Source organism: Pelophylax lessonae (genome assembly GCF_965119305.1).
Source record: "Pelophylax lessonae genome assembly, chromosome: 3".
Classification (NCBI taxonomy): domain Eukaryota; kingdom Metazoa; phylum Chordata; class Amphibia; order Anura; family Ranidae; genus Pelophylax; species Pelophylax lessonae.
The window spans coordinates 470280985-470301337 of NC_138770.1; positions in this window are offsets into that span (position 1 = coordinate 470280985).

The following is a 20353-nucleotide window of genomic DNA, read 5'->3' on the forward strand; positions in this document are numbered from 1 at the left end:
TAGGAAGAGGGCACATAAGCAGAGTTGTATAAAGTACTCAAAACCCACACTTGAATAAAAGTACAAGTGGTCGATCAAAAAGTGACTTGAGTAGAAGTGGAAGTACTCTATCAAAAAGTGACTTGAGTAGAAGTACTAAAGTATTCAACATTTTTTGTACTTAAGTATTGCAAGTAGTTTTTTTTTTTAATTTTGCTACTCAAGTACTGAAAGTAAAAGTACCAGTAGTTTTTAAAAAAATGTGCTACTCAAGTACTGAAAGTAAAAGTACAAGTACGGTGTTATGTAGTTATTAAAGAAAGAAGTCAAAAGTTTGAACATCATATTGTTTTTTTATTAATTAAAATTATTAACCTAAAGGACAATTACAATTCCTTTGGCTGTAACTTTTTGTAAACAAAAACAGATAAAGAATGTCCCTCCCTTCCCCCTTTAAAGCATCCCTCCTTCTCTTCCCTGCATGTTTTTTTTTTTTCTCCACAGCTTATTGGTGCGCAAAATCATATATAAACCAATGTGATATACAACAATATATTCCAATAATGAAATAAATGAAGAGTGTATGAAATTAAAGTCAATAAAAAGTCAAAAATATTGTGAATCTTGAAATATATATATATATATATATATATATATATATATATATATGTGTGTGACAAAACAAGATGAATACATTTTCAATGGTGCAGGAATCAAACAGGTGCTATTCCAAATAATAGGTGCAGACTCCCACCACCTTGTGGATTTACCCCTTACCCAGCGGATGAAGGTAAGTGCAAAATAATATCCAAATAGACTCTTCCAGTGAAACAAAACTGCAAAACCTGTGCTCTCAACTTCCAGTGAAAAAAGCAAAATCAGCCTATTACCAGAAAAAAGGTCTATGTACGCTTGTTACTCTCCTTGGTTGGAGGAGGTTCTCTTTTTCCTTAACAGCAGATATATAGACCAGGCTCGAGCGGCTCCCATACAGATACCACAGTAGACAAGACTCATAGAAGTTTGCAGAAGCAGAGTGCCGGGCTCAAACAGCCGCTTCACATAGGGCAAGCAAGTCAGAGAATGGAAGAGCTGCCAATCATCAGTGAGTCTTGTCTACTGGTATCTGTGGGAGCCGCTCAAGCCAAGCCTGGTCTACATATCTGCTGTTAAGGGGAAAGAGAACCTCCCAACCAAGGAGAGTCACAAGCGTACATAGACCTTTTTTTATAAGAGGCTGATTTTGCTTTTTTCACTGGAAGGTGAGAGCACAGGTTTTGCAGTTTTGTTTCACTGGAAGAGTCTTTTTGGATATTATTTTGCACTTACCTTCATCCACCAGGTAAGGGGGAAATCCACAAGGGGGTGGGAGTCTGCACCTATTATTTGGAATAGGTCCTGTTTGATTCCTGTTGATTCCGGCTTTTTGAACCAGTGCAGTGCCACTGCCAGTGCTAAGGTGAGAGGCTATCCACCATTAATAACAGTGTTGGTGGGTCACTTGAGCACTGAAGGAGGTGGAAGCATCTGACAAGTGAAGTGACAAGCACTTTAGATTTGCACACTGGAATTCATTTATCGACTTTTTGATATAGGTTCACACACTTCAACTTGTTGCACCTGACCTAACGTATTTCATAATTTATTTTATTGTGATTTTATTGTCATATTTTATATGAATTTACATTGTGGGAATAATTTGCACTGCATTTAGGCATTAGCACATGTCACTTTATTTTTGATACTGTGTGGAGTGTGGGCACTGGGGGCAATGATGATATATATATCTATTGCAGGCACTTTATTAGCACAGCCACTTTGTTAGTAGTTTTTTGAAGCACTTTTCACTTTAAGCGCTGTACCCCCATTTATTTGTTTGTTTCATATTTTCTTTTTAGTGGAAAGATTTGGTATAGCAGCTTTTATTTATACATACAGTAGCATTTATTTTCGTATGCGCTGAGCCTGATTTACACATGACATTATACACATTTTTTTGAGCTTCATGAAACCTGCCATCTACTGTTCTGGCAGTGGTAATTTTTATAATTTTAACGAGTAACTATGCAGCACAAAAAAAATATATCGGAGTAGAATTATTGAAATCATCGAAAAAATGTAGTGAAGTAAAAGTGGAAGTAGGAGAAAAAAATTCTACTCTAGGAAAGTACAGATACCGCCTATCGGTACTTAAGTACAGTAGTGAATTAGTTCTACTTAGTTACTATACATCTCTGCACATAAGCAATGCTTGCCTACTTAGTTACTATACATCTCTGCACATAAGCAATGCTTGCCTAATACTGGCTGATCTATGCTTGGAAGGAGGAAGATAATGCAGGCTTTGGTAGCCCATCTTCTATAACCATCTTTGTGTGCTGTTGCTAAATTGATCTGCCATTATGGAAAAGGAAATGCAGATGTCCCTTGCTTCTGCAAATCTGGCTTTGTCATGCAGGACCTGTTTGTGGAACTGCTTACCACTGACTACTGCCCAGAATCACTGCTTCTGCCTTGAGGCCTGTCTACCATTGTGTTTTGTTTGTTTCTTTTTTTTTGTTAGGTCAATGCTTAATTATATTTTTACTATGGAAATAGTCAGATGCAGGGAACATGGGTCAAGCATAATACTAAAATTACCCTCCCAGGTGAAAACCACAAGACTAGAAATTCAATGTAAAAATGGTTATTACCAAGCATTACTCAACAAATTTAACAATGAATTCCTGGTTGAAGTAACTATGCGGATTGATGTCAGGAAATCAGGACAACAGAGCAGAATTCAGACGAAATTCCATTCAGAAAACATCCCTGATGCCCCCAAAAAGAAGACCTATCACCTGCACTATGCTTTTACATAGGAGCTTTGTGATAGTACAAAAAAGTGAAGAAAAAAAAATGAATAGGTCAAAAGGTACAAAAATCATGGATACAAATCTACAAGATACAGAACACAAATCATTCTCCACAACCCTTGGAAACCTCTTCTTCATACACCCATCCCTGACCTCTCTGCTGCTGAATGAAAATTAATACCCTATATCTTCCTTGTCAATTGACAGACCATTGCCAAAGCATGGAAGCATACCTAATTGGAGGTGAGCCTGAGCCTAATGGAGGTGAAGCAACAGATTATGGTCACAATGGTCCATGCAAAACCTACTTCGATTCTAAATGACTGACACTTCAAATTTTTGAAGGTTTGGTCTCCATGGTTAGATTACACTGACCATTTAAATTAGACCTCTCTTCCTTTATTTCTCTTTTACTTTCACATTTTCTCTTTTCCTCCTCTCTAAATCAGTCCTCCTCTCTTATGGGTCTTTATCACTTACTATGTCCCATAGATATTTGCAGCATTATTTCTCCATTCAGGCCCATCCATCTAGGTCATGCACAATACAGTATATTGTGGCTGTATCAAAGAGCCTTGGACCTTGTTTATTATTGTTTTGTTTTCTTCTATTTTTCTCATTCACATTTTTGCCTTCCTGTGCTCATGAGCATCTTAATGTGTACACTAATTTTGTTACTGTCATTTGCACCTGACTGTTATTTTATCCTATTTAGCATATTGTCACGAACCGGCAGGACTGGTAGTGGATCCTCTGGACCAGAGAGACGATGGCGCGGGTTGTACTAGAGGGCCGGTTCTAAGCAGTTACTGGTCTTCACCAGAGCCCGCCGCAAGGCGGGATGGATTTGCTGCGGCGGTAACTACCAGGTCGTGTCCCCTAGTAACAACTCGATCTCTCTGGCAGCTGATATGGCGTGGTACACAGGGAGTAGGCAAGAGCGTAGTCGGACGTAGCAGAGGTCAGGGCAGGCGGCAGAGGTTCAAAGGCGAGATGTCGGTAGCAAGGATTCGGCAACAGGCAAAGCAAACAAACACAGAAGGGAACGCTTTCACAGAAGCACAAGGCACAAAGATCCGGCAGGAAGCTGTGTGAGGAGAAGGTATAAATGAGCAGTGCACAGGTGAAGCCTAATTAAGTCAGCACTGCCTTTCACAAACCTTAACCCTTAATAACCAGTCTGGGCCAGGTACCAATCACCTGTGCACTGGTCCTTTAGATCTAAGAGTCCCGGTGCGCTGTGAGCGCTTCGAGGCCAGCAGGGGGCCCGGAGCGCTGAGCGTAACAGTACCCCCCCCCTTTGGTCTCCCCCTCTTTTTGGAACCCAAGAACTTGCGGATGAGGCTGCGGTCCAGGATGTTCTCCTCCGGCTCCCAAGATCTCTCCTCAGGGCCGCAGCCCTCCCAATCGACCAAAAAAAATCTTTTCCCCCGGATGACTTTGGTCGCTAGGACTTCTTTGACCGAAAAAATATCAGAGGTACCAGCGACAGGGGTGGGAGAAAGAAGTTTAGGAGAGAAGCGGTTAAAGATAGCAGGTTTGAGAAGGGAGACATGGAAAGAGTTATGGATTCGGAGAGAGGGTGGAAGATGGAGCTGGTAGGACACCTGGTTAATGCGGCTCTTGATTTTAAAGGGACCCAAGTAACGAGGGCCCAACTTGTAACTTGGGACCTTAAATCTGATGAATTTCGAGGAGAGCCACACTTTGTCACCGGGACTGAATTCCGGAGGAGCTCTGCGACTTTTGTCGGCCTGGAACTTCATACGGGCCGAGGCCTTGAGGAGGGCTGAGTGGGTCTCTCGCCAAATAGAAGAGAAGTCCTGAAGGAGGTCCTCTACAGCTGGTACAGAAGAGGGAGCAGAGGTCCGAGGCAGAGGTGGCAGAGGATGACGACCATAGACCACAAAAAATGGGGATTTATTGGAGGCAGAAGATTGCTTGAAATTGTAAGAAAACTCTGCCCAAGGGAGTAAATCCGACCAATCATCTTGACGGGAGGACACAAAATGGCGTAGATAATCTCCCAGAATCTGGTTCACCCGTTCCACTTGGCCATTGGACTGAGGGTGATACGAGGAAGAAAAGTCCAGCTTGACTCCGAGCTGACCACAGAGAGCCCTCCAAAATCTGGAAACAAACTGCACCCCACGGTCCGAGACGATGTGTCTGGGAAGGCCGTGGAGGCGGAAGATGTGTAGAAAAAACTGTTTGGCCAACTGAGGCGCGGACGGGAGACCAGGCAGGGACACAAAGTGAGCCATCTTTGAAAATCGGTCCACCACGACCCAGATGACCGTCTTACCATGGGAGGAGGGAAGATCAGTGATAAAGTCCATGGCGATGTGCGACCAAGGGGTCTCAGGAACAGGAAGAGGCAGAAGAAGACCCGCGGGTTTCTGACGAGGAGTTTTGTCACGAGCGCAGATCACACAGGATTGGACGAATTCTGTGACGTCTCTCTCCAGAGTGGGCCACCAATATCTTTGGGAAATTAATTGAAGAGATTTTTTAATTCCAGGATGACCGGCAAAAAGGGAAGCATGGCCCCACTTGAGAATCTGTAACCGCTGACGAGGAGGAACGTAGGTCTTGCCGGGGGGAAGAAGACGCAGGTCCACAGGAGCAACCGAGATGAGACATTCTGGAGGGATAATGTGTTGAGGAGTGGGTATGTCACCCACCACATCTGAAGAGCGAGAAAGGGCATCCGCCCTGATGTTCTTAGCAGCTGGGCAGAAATGAATCTGGAAATTGAAGCGGGCGAAGAAGATGGACCAACGGGCTTGGCGGGGATTTAGTCTTTGAGCTGACTGGAGGTAGGCTAGGTTCTTGAGGTCCGTAAAGATGATCACAGGGTGGGGAGCACCCTCGAGAAGATGTCTCCATTCCTCCAAGGCTAATTTAATTGCCAGCAGTTCTCTGTCCCCAATAGAGTAATTCTTCTCGGCGGAGGAAAAGGTTTTAGAGAAGAAGCCACAAGTTATGGTCTTGCCTCTGGATGACTTCTGAGTTAGCACAGCTCCGACTCCCACTGAGGATGCATCCACTTCCAGATAGAATGGCTTGGAAGAATCTGGCCGGGACAGAACAGGTGCAGAAGCAAAGGCGGCTTTCAGGGACTGGAAGGCCTCTTCAGCGTGAGGAGGCCAGGTTTTGGGATTTGCACCTTTTCTAGTCAAGGCCACGATGGGGGCCACCAGGGTGGAATAATGAGGAATAAATTGTCTGTAGTAGTTGGCGAAACCCAGGAACCTCTGTATGGCTCGGAGGCCAGAGGGGCGTGGCCAGTCCAGAACCGCTGAGAGCTTGGCAGGATCCATTTGAAGTCCTTGGGCAGAGATGATATATCCCAGGAAGGGCAAGGAGGAACGCTCAAACAGACACTTCTCAATCTTGGCATAGAGGCGATTACTCCTGAGACGGGTGAGAACTTGTTGGACATGGACTCGGTGTTGCTCCAAATTAGAGGAAAAAATAAGGATGTCATCCAGGTATACTACTACACAAGTGTAAAGAAGGTCCCGGAAGATGTCGTTCACGAACTCCTGGAAGACTGCAGGGGCGTTACAGAGCCCAAAGGGCATCACTAAGTATTCAAAATGACCGTCCCTGGTGTTAAAAGCAGTCTTCCACTCGTCTCCCTTTCGAATGCGGATCAGGTTGTAGGCCCCGCGGAGATCCAGCTTGGTGAAAATCTTGGCTCCTCGGAGACGGTCAAACAACTCAGAGATTAGAGGCAGTGGGTAACGGTTTTTAATGGTAATTTTATTGAGTCCTCTATAGTCAATGCAGGGGCGGAGCGAACCATCCTTTTTAGACACAAAGAAAAAACCGGCTCCAGCAGGGGAAGAAGACTTCCTAATAAACCCTCTCTGTAAGTTCTCACGTACATAGTCTGACATGGCCTGAGTCTCTGGAGGTGAGAGAGGATAAATTCTGCCTCGAGGTGGAGTAGAGCCAGGTAATAGGTCAATAGGACAATCATAAGGCCTGTGAGGAGGAAGAGTCTCAGCTTGCTTTTTACAGAAGACATCCGCAAAACGGTGGTAAGTCTTGGGGAGACCTGGTGGCGGAGGAATTAGTGGGTCCCGTTTGATAGGAGCAGGCTTAAGACACCGGTCAGAGCAGGAGGAACCCCAATGCAAAATCTCACCGGTGGACCAATTCAGGACAGGACAATGGTGTTGCAACCACGGTAGACCCAGCAGGAGTTCGGAAGAGCAAAAGGGAAGAACAAAAAATTCCAGAGTCTCTGTGTGAAACACCCCAATGTCCATCCGCAGAGGCTGGGTGCGGTATTGTACCGTAGCAGAGAGTCTCTCCCCGTTGACCGTAGAAATGAGGATCGGCTTGGGAAGACGAATTATAGGAATTCGGTACTTGTCGACCAAGGAGGCGTGAATGAAGTTGCCGGCTGAGCCGGAGTCCAAGAAGGCTGCAGCAGAAAAAAAGGACTTGGACGACAGGAACAACTGCACGGGTATGATGAGACGTGGAGAGGAAGAATCCACACCTAGTAATGCCTCTCCCACATTCACTAGGTGCGAGCGTTTCCCGAACGTTGGGGACGAAGAGGACAGTCCTTAAGGAAGTGCTCGGTACTAGCGCAGTATAAACACAGGTTCTCGTCTCTACGACGGCTTCGTTCTTGCGGGGTCAGGCGAGACCGGTCCACCTGCATGGCCTCCACAGTGGAAGACCCAGAGACAGGTTGAGGTGGACGCTGGAACACAGGGGCCAGACGAGGGTAGTGTTTAGGACGAGCTCTTTCCTTTTCAAGATGGAGTTCCTCTTGTCTCTCGGAGAAACGTTTATCGATCCTGGTGGCCAGCAAGATGAGGTTACTCAGTGTAGTAGGCAGGTCACGTGCAGCAAGGACGTCCTTAATGTCACTATTGAGTCCCTTCTTAAAAGTGGCACAAAGAGCTTCATTATTCCAGTTCAGCTCGGAGGCAAGGGTACGGAACTGGATGGCATAATCACCCACGGTAGAAGTTCCTTGGGACAAGTTTAGCAAGGCAGTCTCTGCGGAGGTAACTCGGGCAGGTTCCTCGAATACATTACGAAACTCCTGACAAAAATTCTGGACAGATGCGGTGACTGGATCAGCGCGGTCCCAAAATGGTGTAGCCCAGGCCAGGGCCCTCCCGGAAAGCAATGTGTGGTACAATAGGCAGCGCTAAAAAAAACACTAATATCAACTTAAATCATTAGGGAGAAAATCAGAGTCCATGCACAAAGCCCGTGATGAGAAGTGAACACACTTCCTGGCAGGATCAACAGGTGCTCTAAGTGTTAGAATCCACCACCGAGTGAAATGGCCTCTCACCTTAGGCTTATTGGATATAAGCATATGACTCAAAAACTCTTATAGCGATCTCCCCTTGGTGGATGGGATGTACTCCTTCTTGTACTTCACCTCCAAGAGACCTCACACTGAACAGAAGCAACACCACAAAGTTCCCAAAGCGGACTATGTTCTGCTCACAGATAGGCTTCAATCAGCAACTCCCCTTGAAACCATGGAATAGGGAAAAAACACCGGGCAAGCCCATAGCGTGATACTGATAAACTTTATTCAAAATGAAATAAAAGGCAGCCTCTTACTTGTATAAAAAGGTGAAATCGCATCAAACAATCATGCCGACGGGTCCCGTAGGTACCTCACCGGATCTCCAGACAGCAGTGGGCAACGCCTGTAAGCTCCTCCTTCCCCCCGGACGCGTGTCGTCCCCCAATGGGCGGGGACTTCTTCAGCGGTATGTGAAGGTAGGTCGTAGACGTTGCCCCTTAAATATACCGCCATGCCTGCTGATTGGACCGGAAATCGGGATCCTCTCATTGGACCGATTTCCGGTCCAATCAGCAGGCATGGCGGTATATTTAAGGGGCAACGTCTACGACCTACCTTCACATACCGCTGAAGAAGTCCCCGCCCATTGGGGGACGACACGCGTCCGGGGGGAAGGAGGAGCTTACAGGCGTTGCCCACTGCTGTCTGGAGATCCGGTGAGGTACCTACGGGACCCGTCGGCATGATTGTTTGATGCGATTTCACCTTTTTATACAAGTAAGAGGCTGCCTTTTATTTCATTTTGAATAAAGTTTATCAGTATCACGCTATGGGCTTGCCCGGTGTTTTTTCCCTATTCCATGGTTTCAAGGGGAGTTGCTGATTGAAGCCTATCTGTGAGCAGAACATAGTCCGCTTTGGGAACTTTGTGGTGTTGCTTCTGTTCAGTGTGAGGTCTCTTGGAGGTGAAGTACAAGAAGGAGTACATCCCATCCACCAAGGGGAGATCGCTATAAGAGTTTTTGAGTCATATGCTTATATCCAATAAGCCTAAGGTGAGAGGCCATTTCACTCGGTGGTGGATTCTAACACTTAGAGCACCTGTTGATCCTGCCAGGAAGTGTGTTCACTTCTCATCACGGGCTTTGTGCATGGACTCTGATTTTCTCCCTAATGATTTAAGTTGATATTAGTGTTTTTTTTAGCGCTGCCTATTGTACCACACATTATTATTTACACAGGAATTGTATTTTGACCTGAGGAGTGCAGCTGCTTTTTGATTTGATATTGTCCTTCTGCGCCGATATTATCTTTCCTCCCGGAAAGCAGACTGAGGATGAAGGCTACCTTGGCTCGCTCAGACGGAAACTGGTCAGACAGTAGCTCGAGGTGAAGAGAGCACTGAGACAGGAACCCTCGGCATAATTTAGGATCTCCGTCGTACTTGTCCGGCAGAGACAAGCGGATTCTGGACCTGGTGGCAACTGCTTGTGTGGGAGGTGCAGCAGATGCTGACGGAGGAGCTGGCTGTTGCTGAGTTGGCAGGAACTGCTGAAACATAGCGGTCAGCTGAGCCAACTGTTGACCTTGCTGGGCCACAACGGTGGTGAGGTCCGCTAGGCTTGGCAACGGAACATCAGCGGGATCCATGGCCGGATCTTACTGTCACGAACCGGCAGGACTGGTAGTGGATCCTCTGGACCAGAGAGACGATGGCACGGGTTGTACTAGAGGGCCGGTTCTAAGCAGTTACTGGTCTTCACCAGAGCCCGCCGCAAGGCGGGATGGATTTGCTGCGGCAGTAACTACCAGGTCGTGTCCCCTAGTAACAACTCGATCTCTCTGGCAGCTGATATGGCGTGGTACACAGGGAGTAGGCAAGAGCGTAGTCGGACGTAGCAGAGGTCAGGGCAGGCGGCAGAGGTTCAAAGGCGAGATGTCGGTAGCAAGGATTCGGCAACAGGCAAAGCAAACAAACACAGAAGGGAACGCTTTCACAGAGGCACAAGGCACAAAGATCCGGCAGGAAGCTGTGTGAGGAGAAGGTATAAATGAGCAGTGCACAGGTGAAGCCTAATTAAGTCAGCACTGCCTTTCACAAACCTTAACCCTTAATAACCAGTCTGGGCCAGGTACCAATCACCTGTGCACTGGTCCTTTAGATCCAAGAGTCCCGGTGCGCTGTGAGCGCTTCGAGGCCAGCAGGGGGCCCGGAGCGCTGAGCGTAACACATATACTGTGAGTGTACCTAACTAAATGTTGTATTGTGCTGAAGTTTACTGATTGTCTCTTTCATCAAAACCTAATACAACTATTGTAAAGCAAGTAAAACAAAATGCACCCATGATGCTACCCCAAAGCACATAAGTAAACATGAGGACCCCAGGAATCATGCACACGTGTATGTTTACATGTATGTAAACAATTACATGAGAGGGAACATTTTAAGGCCATTATTTATTGATATTGCTAAACTAATGAGCTGTAAAGGTTTTTAACCGGTTCCCGCCTGGCCTAGTATAAACTGACGTCTGGGCGGGACCGTTCTTGTTCTGGGATGACGTCATATGACATCCTCTCATTTTTTCTGCAATGAAGTTGGCTCTTTACCATGTGATCAGCTGTATCCAATCACAGCTGATCACATGTAAACAAATGCCGGTAATCGTCATTTCCTTTCCTCAGTGCTGTCACTGTGACAGGGGACTATTACACTGATAATCAAGGCACTGTTATCAGTTAAAAAGAGGGAGGGTGTGTGCTGATAGAGACAGAGCTTCCAGTATGTAAGTGTACAATGTTTGTAGGCTGCGCATGGGAACATATTGAAATAATTCCAGGGAGGATGCAGACACAATGATCGATAAGTAGAGTACATATTACACCGGGTCCCGAGTCAGGCAGGGACACTGTCCGAGATGGAGGCCGGATTGAGGATAGCAAGTTGTCAATAGCCGCTGTGTGCTGGAGATGGAGAAGAGCCTCGCCAAAACCAGCCAGCGCGAGGATGAATCATCACTGCGGTGCACAGAGCCCTTATGCGGTATCCAGAAGAGGAGCCGCTCGCCTTGCAGGAACCAGGGTGGAACGCAAGCGTCCTCCATTGCTGTGATTACGCGTTTTGCGTGCATGCGCTTTATCAAGTCCTTTACTCGGACAGTGCCCCTGCCTGACTCGGGACCTGGTTTGGTATGTACTTTGTGGTTCTTCTTTTAAACAATAAACTAAGCTTTTACTCATTGATCATCGTGTCTGCATCCCCCCCTGGATTTTTTCAGTATGTTCCCATGCGCCGCCTACAAATGTTGTATACTGTTCTAGCACCTCATCCCATGCTTTTCTGGCTGGCAGCAGGAGGACACTGATTGTGGCCTAAGGACAGCATCCATCTTTTACACACTAGGCACCCTGGGAGCACCTGGATATTCTCTGTGAGCACAGGTAGATAGGCTGTCTGTATAGACAGACTCAGGAGTTGTGCTGTTCATAGCCCACTGTGATAGAAGAAAATTGTTTCACTGACTCTGCAGGATACGTGGATGTGATTGCCTGTCAAGTGCCTCATCCAGGGGTAGATATCAATGATCCAGCGCTATAGTCTATGCCCATGCCAAGCAGTTCCCTCATGGTGATGCATCCCACTGCTGCAGTCTTCTGGAACCTGGACAGCAAAGTGTTCACATCACCTAGGCAGCTTAGTGAAAGGACTCCCTTTCTCTAAAGTCTAAAGATTGAAAATCTTAGACTGTGTATCATGTGACCATAAAATTAGGTAAGTAGAAGGAGATCCTCTATAATGAAAGGAAAGTAAAGGCTGTTGTACAAAATGTAATCAAGTCAATGGCTTTTGCCAGGATTCTATTCGATTAGACTTTCAGAAGATCTTTCTTTACTCAACATGCAAATCAACTATTTATTTATATAATTATATAAAATTAGTTATATAATTAGAACCCCAGACTACAACATGTGGTGACATATTATCCCTGAGCCAACACTACTCCATTACTACTAGTCACGCATGAAAATACAAATTTCAATATGGTTCAGAAGATTTTAAAAAGTTAGGTTTCTCCGTCTAGCTGGTTTAGTTACATAGTTAGTCAGGTTGAAAAAAAAACACAAGTCCATCTAATTCAACCAATAAAGGAGAAGAAAAAAATAAAAGAAAAAAACATAAAATCCCATATACACAATCCTATAGACACAGTTAATTCAGAGGAAGGCAAAAAAAACCCCAGCAAAGCATGACCAAATTTGCTACAGCAGGGGAAAACCTTCCTTCCTGATCCCCTGAGAGGCATTTTAGAATGTACAGTATAGGGGCTGGTTTACTAAAGACAAATAGGATATTCATTTGGCAAGGGAATTTCCCCAAGAGCTTAGAGAATTTGATGAAATTTCACTTTGCAAAGAATGCCCAATCCCATGCAAGCAAATTTAAAAAATATATATTTTTTTTTTTGCTTGTACATGATTAGATGACTGGAGTCAGCAAAGCTGCACCTCATTCATTAAGCTGTTCAAAAAATTGCCTTGCAAGGTGAATAGTTTATTTTTGCCTTTAGTAAATTAAATCCATAGTCTTGAAGAGAGGAGTTGGTGGTAGATAAGTTGATTGCGCTGGTAATATCTAAACAGTTCCTCTCCCCCTCTAGTATATTGCAATAAAGAAAAGAGTACCACCTTTTCCCTCTGCCAAAAATCTCAAATACAACAGAGTCTCTGTAAGCATCACCACTGAAAAACAGGATTTCTGAACACAGGCAGAAATTCTGGATTTCCAAAGAAAGGTTATACAAATTAATGCATGTTTATCAGTTCGTATTTCAGTTTGTATCTATGTCACAAGGAAACCCCGAACCTTAAAACCTTTTTTGCACTTACAGGTAAACTGTTGGCGCTATATAAATCCTGTATAATAATAATATAAGCATCCAAAGAATTTTCGACTACTACTGCCAAAGCCAGCAGAATATTAGCATGCATAAAGAAAGGGATGTATTCCAGAGATAAGACTATAATCCTTCCACTTTATAAAACTCTGGTCCGACCGCATCTGGAGTATTCTGTCCAGTTCTGGTCGCCAGTCCTCAGGAGGGATGTGTTGGAGCTGGAGAGAGTCCAGAGAAGGGCAACTAAACTAATTAGGGGATTGGAGGACCTTGACTATGAAGAGCGTCTACAATCGCTCGATTTATTCTCCCTGGAGAAGAGACGTCTGAGGGGGGACATGATAGCAATTTATAAATATCTTAATGGGGATCCCAGCTTAGAAAAAAAGCTGTTCATTCGAAGGGATTGCATGAGGACTCGAGGGCATACAATGCGATTAGAGGAGAAGCGTTTTAACCTCAGGCAACGTGGGGGGTTCTTTACTGTTAGGGCTACAAGATTGTGGAATTCTCTACCACAAGAGGTGGTTTCTGCAGGTAGTATGGTGGCTTTCAAAAGACTCTTGGACTTACATCTCAGGGATCAGAACATTCAGGGGTATGTGAGATGATTACAGCCACACACACCTACACAGGTTGAACTGGATGGACTATTGTCTTTATTCAACCTCACCTACTATGTAACTATGTAACTATGTAACTTCTCCTGTGCACAGAAGCGGTGCAAGGATTTTTGTCTACTTAGGTGAAAGTGCACAATGGACGTCCTTGAGCCATTTTTTTTTACATTTTTTGTTTATATGTTTAAAAATTATTTTAGGGCTGAAGATCACTTAAATCCCCCAAAATATTATTTTTATTTTTTTGAAAAACAGACACCTTAGAGAATAAAATGTTGATAGTTCTAATTTTTTTTATGGTACATGACATTAGCGCAACCGTTTATGAAAGGCAACATTTCAGTAAAAAATGCATTAAAGTTCATTTCTGGACACATGCAATTGATTACCTAATTATTTTTTGTAAATTATAAAAGATGATGTTGTGCCAAGTAAATAGTTACCCATGTAAAATCTTAAAATTGCGTGCACTTGCAATGTTTTAAAAGCCTCTACAGGTCATTAGTTTAGAGTTACGCAGGAGCACTAGTGCTAAAATTATTGCTCTCTTGTACGCTCATATATAACATGTATAGGGCAATCACCGTTTTCATATATAGGTGCCCCAGCGCATGCATTTTATGTAGGTGTGGGTGTGCGTGGAGTTTTTAAAAATGTTTCATTTTTTTTTTTTTTATTGTTATGTCTGCTTACAGGGCTGCCATCAGGGGGGGGGGAAGCCCATACACACTTAGCGGGTCCCAGCATCACTAGGGGCCCAGCCGTCCTCGTGTCCCAATCTGCCGACGGGATGTCTCTTTGCTGGATTTGGATGTGTTTTTTGCTGGATTGGACTGTCTCTTTGATGGAGGGGCTGTCTCTTTGATGGAGGGGCTCTCTCTTTGCTGAAGGATGTCTCTTTGCTGAATATATTGAGCTGTCTCTTTGCTGGGTTATAAATAAATGGCCATGTGAAGGAAGGTAGGGGGGAAATGTTACCCCCCTGTGAAATAAGCATGTAAAGGAAGGAGAGGTGAAATTTTGTGGTGGCAGGCTTCATATTTGTTTTACCAAAATATAATTGCTTACTGTTAAACCTTGAAAGCACTTATGACTTGGAATACACTCTTCATTTTCATATATTTTGTTGTAGGAGTGTTAAATAAAAGTGAGTGCACTGAAGGACTTGATGAGGTGGCCACTGGGCCCTGGGTAATGTTGGTGGTCAGGCCTGGGGGGCCGCGGCCTAAAGCTGTATTAGGGGCCCCAAAACTTCTGATGGCTGCCCTGTCTCTTTATATACTTAAAATTTTTGCTGTATTTTTATTATTATTATTTTACTCCAATAACCCCCTATGAGATAGCATATACCGTAGGTGACAGGTTCTATTAGACCCTGGATGTCTCCTTTCTGATTCACTGCAGCTCATGGAACTCATGTCCATAATGTGGATGGTATTGACACAGGCCCAAATGATCCACAATGGTTCAGAATGAATATGGTCCAAAGATATTTAGAAAGAAAAAATGTAACCACTTCCTTACCGGGCCATAATAAAATGACACCGGCAGGAACAGCTCATCGATCCGGTGGCCGTCATATGACGTCCGCCCACTCTCGCCGCTACTGCCCGCCCCCGGGGTCATGCAGCGCGGTGATCGGGGATGAGGCTTGTCCCTCGGACAGAGCCCTTCCCCGATCAAGGTAAACAGCCAATGAAATTGGCTTTTTAACATGTGATCGGCTGTGTCCAATCACATGAGAGGCTCCAGTGCGAGCAGTTCGTCCTCTCCGCAATGCGCACCCCTGGGGACGAGGCTCGTCCCTCAGACAGAGCCCATCCCCAATCTAGGTAAAGAGCCAGTGAAATTGGCTTTTTACCACGTGACCATGAAAAAAATCACAGCTGGTCACAAATGTCAACAAAGATGTGGTAACTCACTGTTACCAGGTTCTCCTCCTCACACACCGATCCAGTGTGAGGAGGAGATCTGGAAAACAGTGAGTTACCACTATACTGTGAATACTACTGTGCCCTGATTGCCCTTATTGCCCCACCAAATAAATAGGACATGTCACCAGCTGAAATTGTACCTATCTGTGAGCCCATCAGAGTACCTGTCACCTGCCCATCTGAGTACCTGTCACCTGTCCATCAGCGTACGCGAGTACCTGTCACCTGCCCATCAGAGTACCCGAGTACCTGTCACCTGCCCATCAGAGTACCCGAGTACCTGTCACCTGCCCATCAGAGTACCTGAGTACCTGTCACCTGGCCATCAGAGTACCCGAGTACCTGTCACCTGTCCATCAGAATACCCGAGTACCTGTCACCTACCCATTAGAGTACCTGAGTACCTGTCACCTGCCCATCAGAGTACCCCAGTACCTTTCACCTACCCATCGGACTACCCAAGTACCTGCCATCTGCCTATCAGAGTACGGAGTATCTTTGGAGATGGAGATGGCTAACATTAGAAGAGCTTAAATAGTTTTTAGGCCTTACCATCAATATGGGGCTTACAAAAAAAATGAGTCGCATTCCTATTGGTCCACCAAACCCATCCACCAAATGCCAATTTATTAATTGGTCACGTCCAGGTCCCACTATGACATTGTAATGTGCTTCCTGCATTTTAGCGATAACTCACTGTGCCCTCCCCGAGATCATCCCAATTTTGACAAACTCTATAAAATTCACCCCCTAATTGATTTCTTTTCTAAGAGGTTTCCCGAAGTTTATATTCCTGACCAGAACATCTCTGTGGATGAATCACTGGTTCATTTCACAGGCTGGCTGGGATTTAAGCAGTACATACCCAGCAAGAGGGCTAGGTACGGCATAAAACTAAACAAGCTCTGTGAAAGTACCACTGGGTATGTGTACGCCTTTCGCGTGTACAAAGGCAGAGACTCCCAGCTCCAGCCCCCTGAGTGCCCAACGTACATGGGAATAAGTGGGAAAATTGTAGCATTCCCACTGTTGCAAAAAGGGGTACCACATTTACATGGACAATTATTATACCAGTTTGCCCCTTTTCTGCCACCTGTACCTGAAGAAAACTTTGGCCTGCGGTACAGCAAGAAAAAACAGGAAGGGCTTCCAGCAGCGTCTAGTCACCACAAAATTACAAAGCGGGGAATCCGCAAGCCTTAGGAATGAGGAAATGTTGGCTGTGAAGTGGAGGGATAGGAAGGACGTTTACATCATGTCCACTATCCACGATGACACCTCAGTGGAACACGCGGTCCCAATCGAAAGCCTGGTTGTATCCACGAGTACAATAAGTTCATGAGGGTGTGGATTTAAATGATCAAATGCTGCAGCCCTATCTTCCAACAGGTAAGTCCCTCTTTTGGTATAAAAAAGTTGCAATTTACTTTTCCCATTTGGCCATTTACAACGCATATGTCACCTATCAAAAATCTACAGAAACACCAAACACCTTCCTCCAGTTTATTGAAGATATTGCCAGTGCCCTGATTTACCAGCAAGGATCCCCCCCAGAAAGCATTTGTTCCGATTGTGTCAGCAGACTTCATGAGCGCCATTTCAATGACCATATCCCACCATCAGAAACCGGAAGAAAATGCCAAAAAAAGAGTCAGGTGTGTAGCAAAAGAGGAATTAGGAAAGACATTCTTTTTTATTGTGCCCAATGTCCCTCCTAACCTGGCCTATGCATCAGAGATTGCTTCAGATTCTATCACACTGCCCTAAACTTTTAGCCCATATTTCAATCAGACTGCCATTTCCCCTTTTTCAATTTCTGTGCTAAATATTTTCCTGCTGCCTCAACCAACCATATCACTGCCTTCTACGTGAACGGACAATGGCCTGTATATCGACTATGCCTCTGCCTGCCGTCTGCATTGTTTATCCGCCATGTTTGAACTAACCCTGGACTGTTTATCGAATATGCCTTAGCCTACCATCGATTTCTGCCTTTTACCTGCACTGACCTCGGCCTGTTACTATCATGTTTTTTGCCTGCCACTTAGACTGATCTTTCGCCCTGCTACTGTAGTAGTGGGATTCAAAATAACACAGGGGTCTCACTTTTGTGAGGGGCTTCAGAATAGTGTTCTGAGTTGAGAAAACCAGTTTTTGGTTTTCTCTAGGTTTTGTAATCCTGGAAAAGGGTCTGGAGTCCGGAGGCTTCAAAGTGATTTGGGTGGGAGAAGCCTCTACCCCTGTCCCCATTCTCTCCCGACCGAGGCCCTAAGCTTGAAGGTCCTGCCTGCTGCCTGGACCAATACTGTGGCTGTGCTGATAATATAAAACAGAAAAAACTGTGCTGATAATATCTCTGCCTACACTGACCCAGGACTTTTTATGGAACATGTGCCTGTTGCCTGGACCAATACTTGGGCTGTTCTGACCATATCTCTGCCTGCTGCCTGTACTAATTATGGACAGTATTCCTGCCTGCTGCATGGACAGTCCTTTCCCTGCTGCTGACCATATCCCTGCCTGCTACCTGGACCAATGCTTTGGCTCTGCTGACAATATCTCTGCCTGAACTGACTACGGACAGTATGCCTGCCTGCTGCCTGGACGATCCTTTCACTGTTGCTGTCTACGTTCCTGCCTGCTGCCTGGACCACTGCACTGCTAAAATCACAGGTAATCTTTTGTTTACCCTTTGCTCAGCAGAATGTTTTTTGGTATGTATTATGGTATGTGTTAGGGGCCTTCAATAATTTGATCAGGAGATTTATGTCTCTAGAACGCATGATAGTGATGCTTGGATGTTGGGCCCCTCTCCGTGGCTAGGCAGTGAAAAAGTCTCACACATGTGCTATTGCCATACTAGGAGGAGTGGCAGAATGTATTTTGGGGTGTCATTTCTGCTGTGTACATGCTATTTGTTAGAAATATCCTATAAATTGACAACTTTGTGTAAAAAAAAAAATAGGCTTTCATTTTTTCCCACATTTTCCAAAAACTTGTGGAAAAAAAATGACGTGTTTAAAAGACTCAGAATGCCTCATAGAATATACGTTGGAGTGTTTGCTTTGCAAAATGGGGTCATTTTGTAGGCGTTTCCATTGTCTTGGTGCTCTAGAGCCTTCAAAAGTGTGATAGGTAGTCAGAAAGTTATATGTGTATTTATGCTCCTAGAACGCCTGAAGGTGCTACTTGGATGTTAAGTCTCTTTTTGTGGCCAGGCTGTGTAAAGTCTCACACATGTGGTATCACCATACCATACTGCTGTGTACATGCTGTGTGTTAGAAATAGCTTATAAATTGACAACTTTGTGGGGAAAAAAAAGAAAAAAAATGTTTTTCTTTATTTCCCCAAGAATTGTGAGGAAAAAATTACAACTTTAAAAAACTCACCATGCCTCTTACTAAAGACCTTGGGCTGTCTACTTCACAAAAAGGAGTCCTTTGGGTTTTTTTGTACTGTCCTGACATTTCAGGGCCTCAAGAAAGGAGATAGGCAGTCAGTACATCAGATGTGATCAATTTTCAGTAATTGGTACCATAGCTTCTAGACTCACTAACTTTCACACAGACTAAATATTATACACTAACTTGGGTTATTTTTACCAGAGATATGTAGCAGTATAATTTTGGCCCAAATGTATGAAAAAAAAATATTTTTTTGCAAAATTTTATAATAGAAACTAAAAAAAAAGTGTTTTTTTTTTTTCAAAATGTTTGCTCTTTTTTTGCTTATATCACACAAAAAAAAACCCTAGTTGTGATCAAATACCACCAAAGGAAAGCTCTATTTGTGTGAAAAAATGATAAAAAATGTGTTTGGTTACAGTGTAGCATGACTGAGCAATTGTCATTCATTCAAATTGTGAGAGTGCTGAAAGCTGAAAATTGGTCTGGGCAGGAAGGGGGTGTAACTGCCCTGTATGGAAGTGGTTAATTAAAGCACCTGGACCAGATGGCATACACCCACGAATCCTAAAAGATTTGAGCTATGTCATTTCAAAGCCATTGTTTGACTGGAATAGTACCACTGGATTGGCGTAAGGCCGAAGGGGTGCCTATATTTAAGAAGGGATCAAAGTCTTTCCCAAGTAACTACTGTATAGACCTGTTTGTTTAACTTCTAAAGTTGGGAAGATACTGGAAAGTTTAATAAAAGGCCACAAAGAGTTTCCTGCTGGAAAAAAAATATTTTAATCAACAGAGCACAAATTCATGAAAGACAGAAGCTGTCAAACAAATCTGATTTCTTATTATGTGGAGGTAAGTAAAACCTTGGACAGAGAGGTGGCTGTGGACATGGTATACTTGGATTTCCTAAAAGCTTTTGACACAGTTCCTTACACACGGCTAATGTGTAAGGTAAAATCTACAGGCTAGGAAAGATCTGTTTGTAATAGGATAGAAAACTGGCTAAAAGACTGTATTCAGAGGGAAGTGGTTAATGATTCCTTCTCTGGCTGGTCTAAGCTTAATAGTGGTGTACCCTGAGGTTCAGTGTCGGGACCCTTACTTTTTAATATGATAAAGGGTCTAGGATTAAAAGTACAATTTCAGTCTTTGCAGATGATCCCGAGCCATGTAGTGAAATAAAAACATGGAAATAGTGATCTCCTTGGGTGATACAAGCCATACAATCAGATTCAGTTAGTAGATCTTTGCTATGGCTAGACACCATGGCACTGACTCTTTCCTATTCTAGTCAGACTCACAGGTTAGGATGAAATGCGGAGTCCACCCGACTGTTGTTCATAGTGTCATTTTCTTCTGTAACACC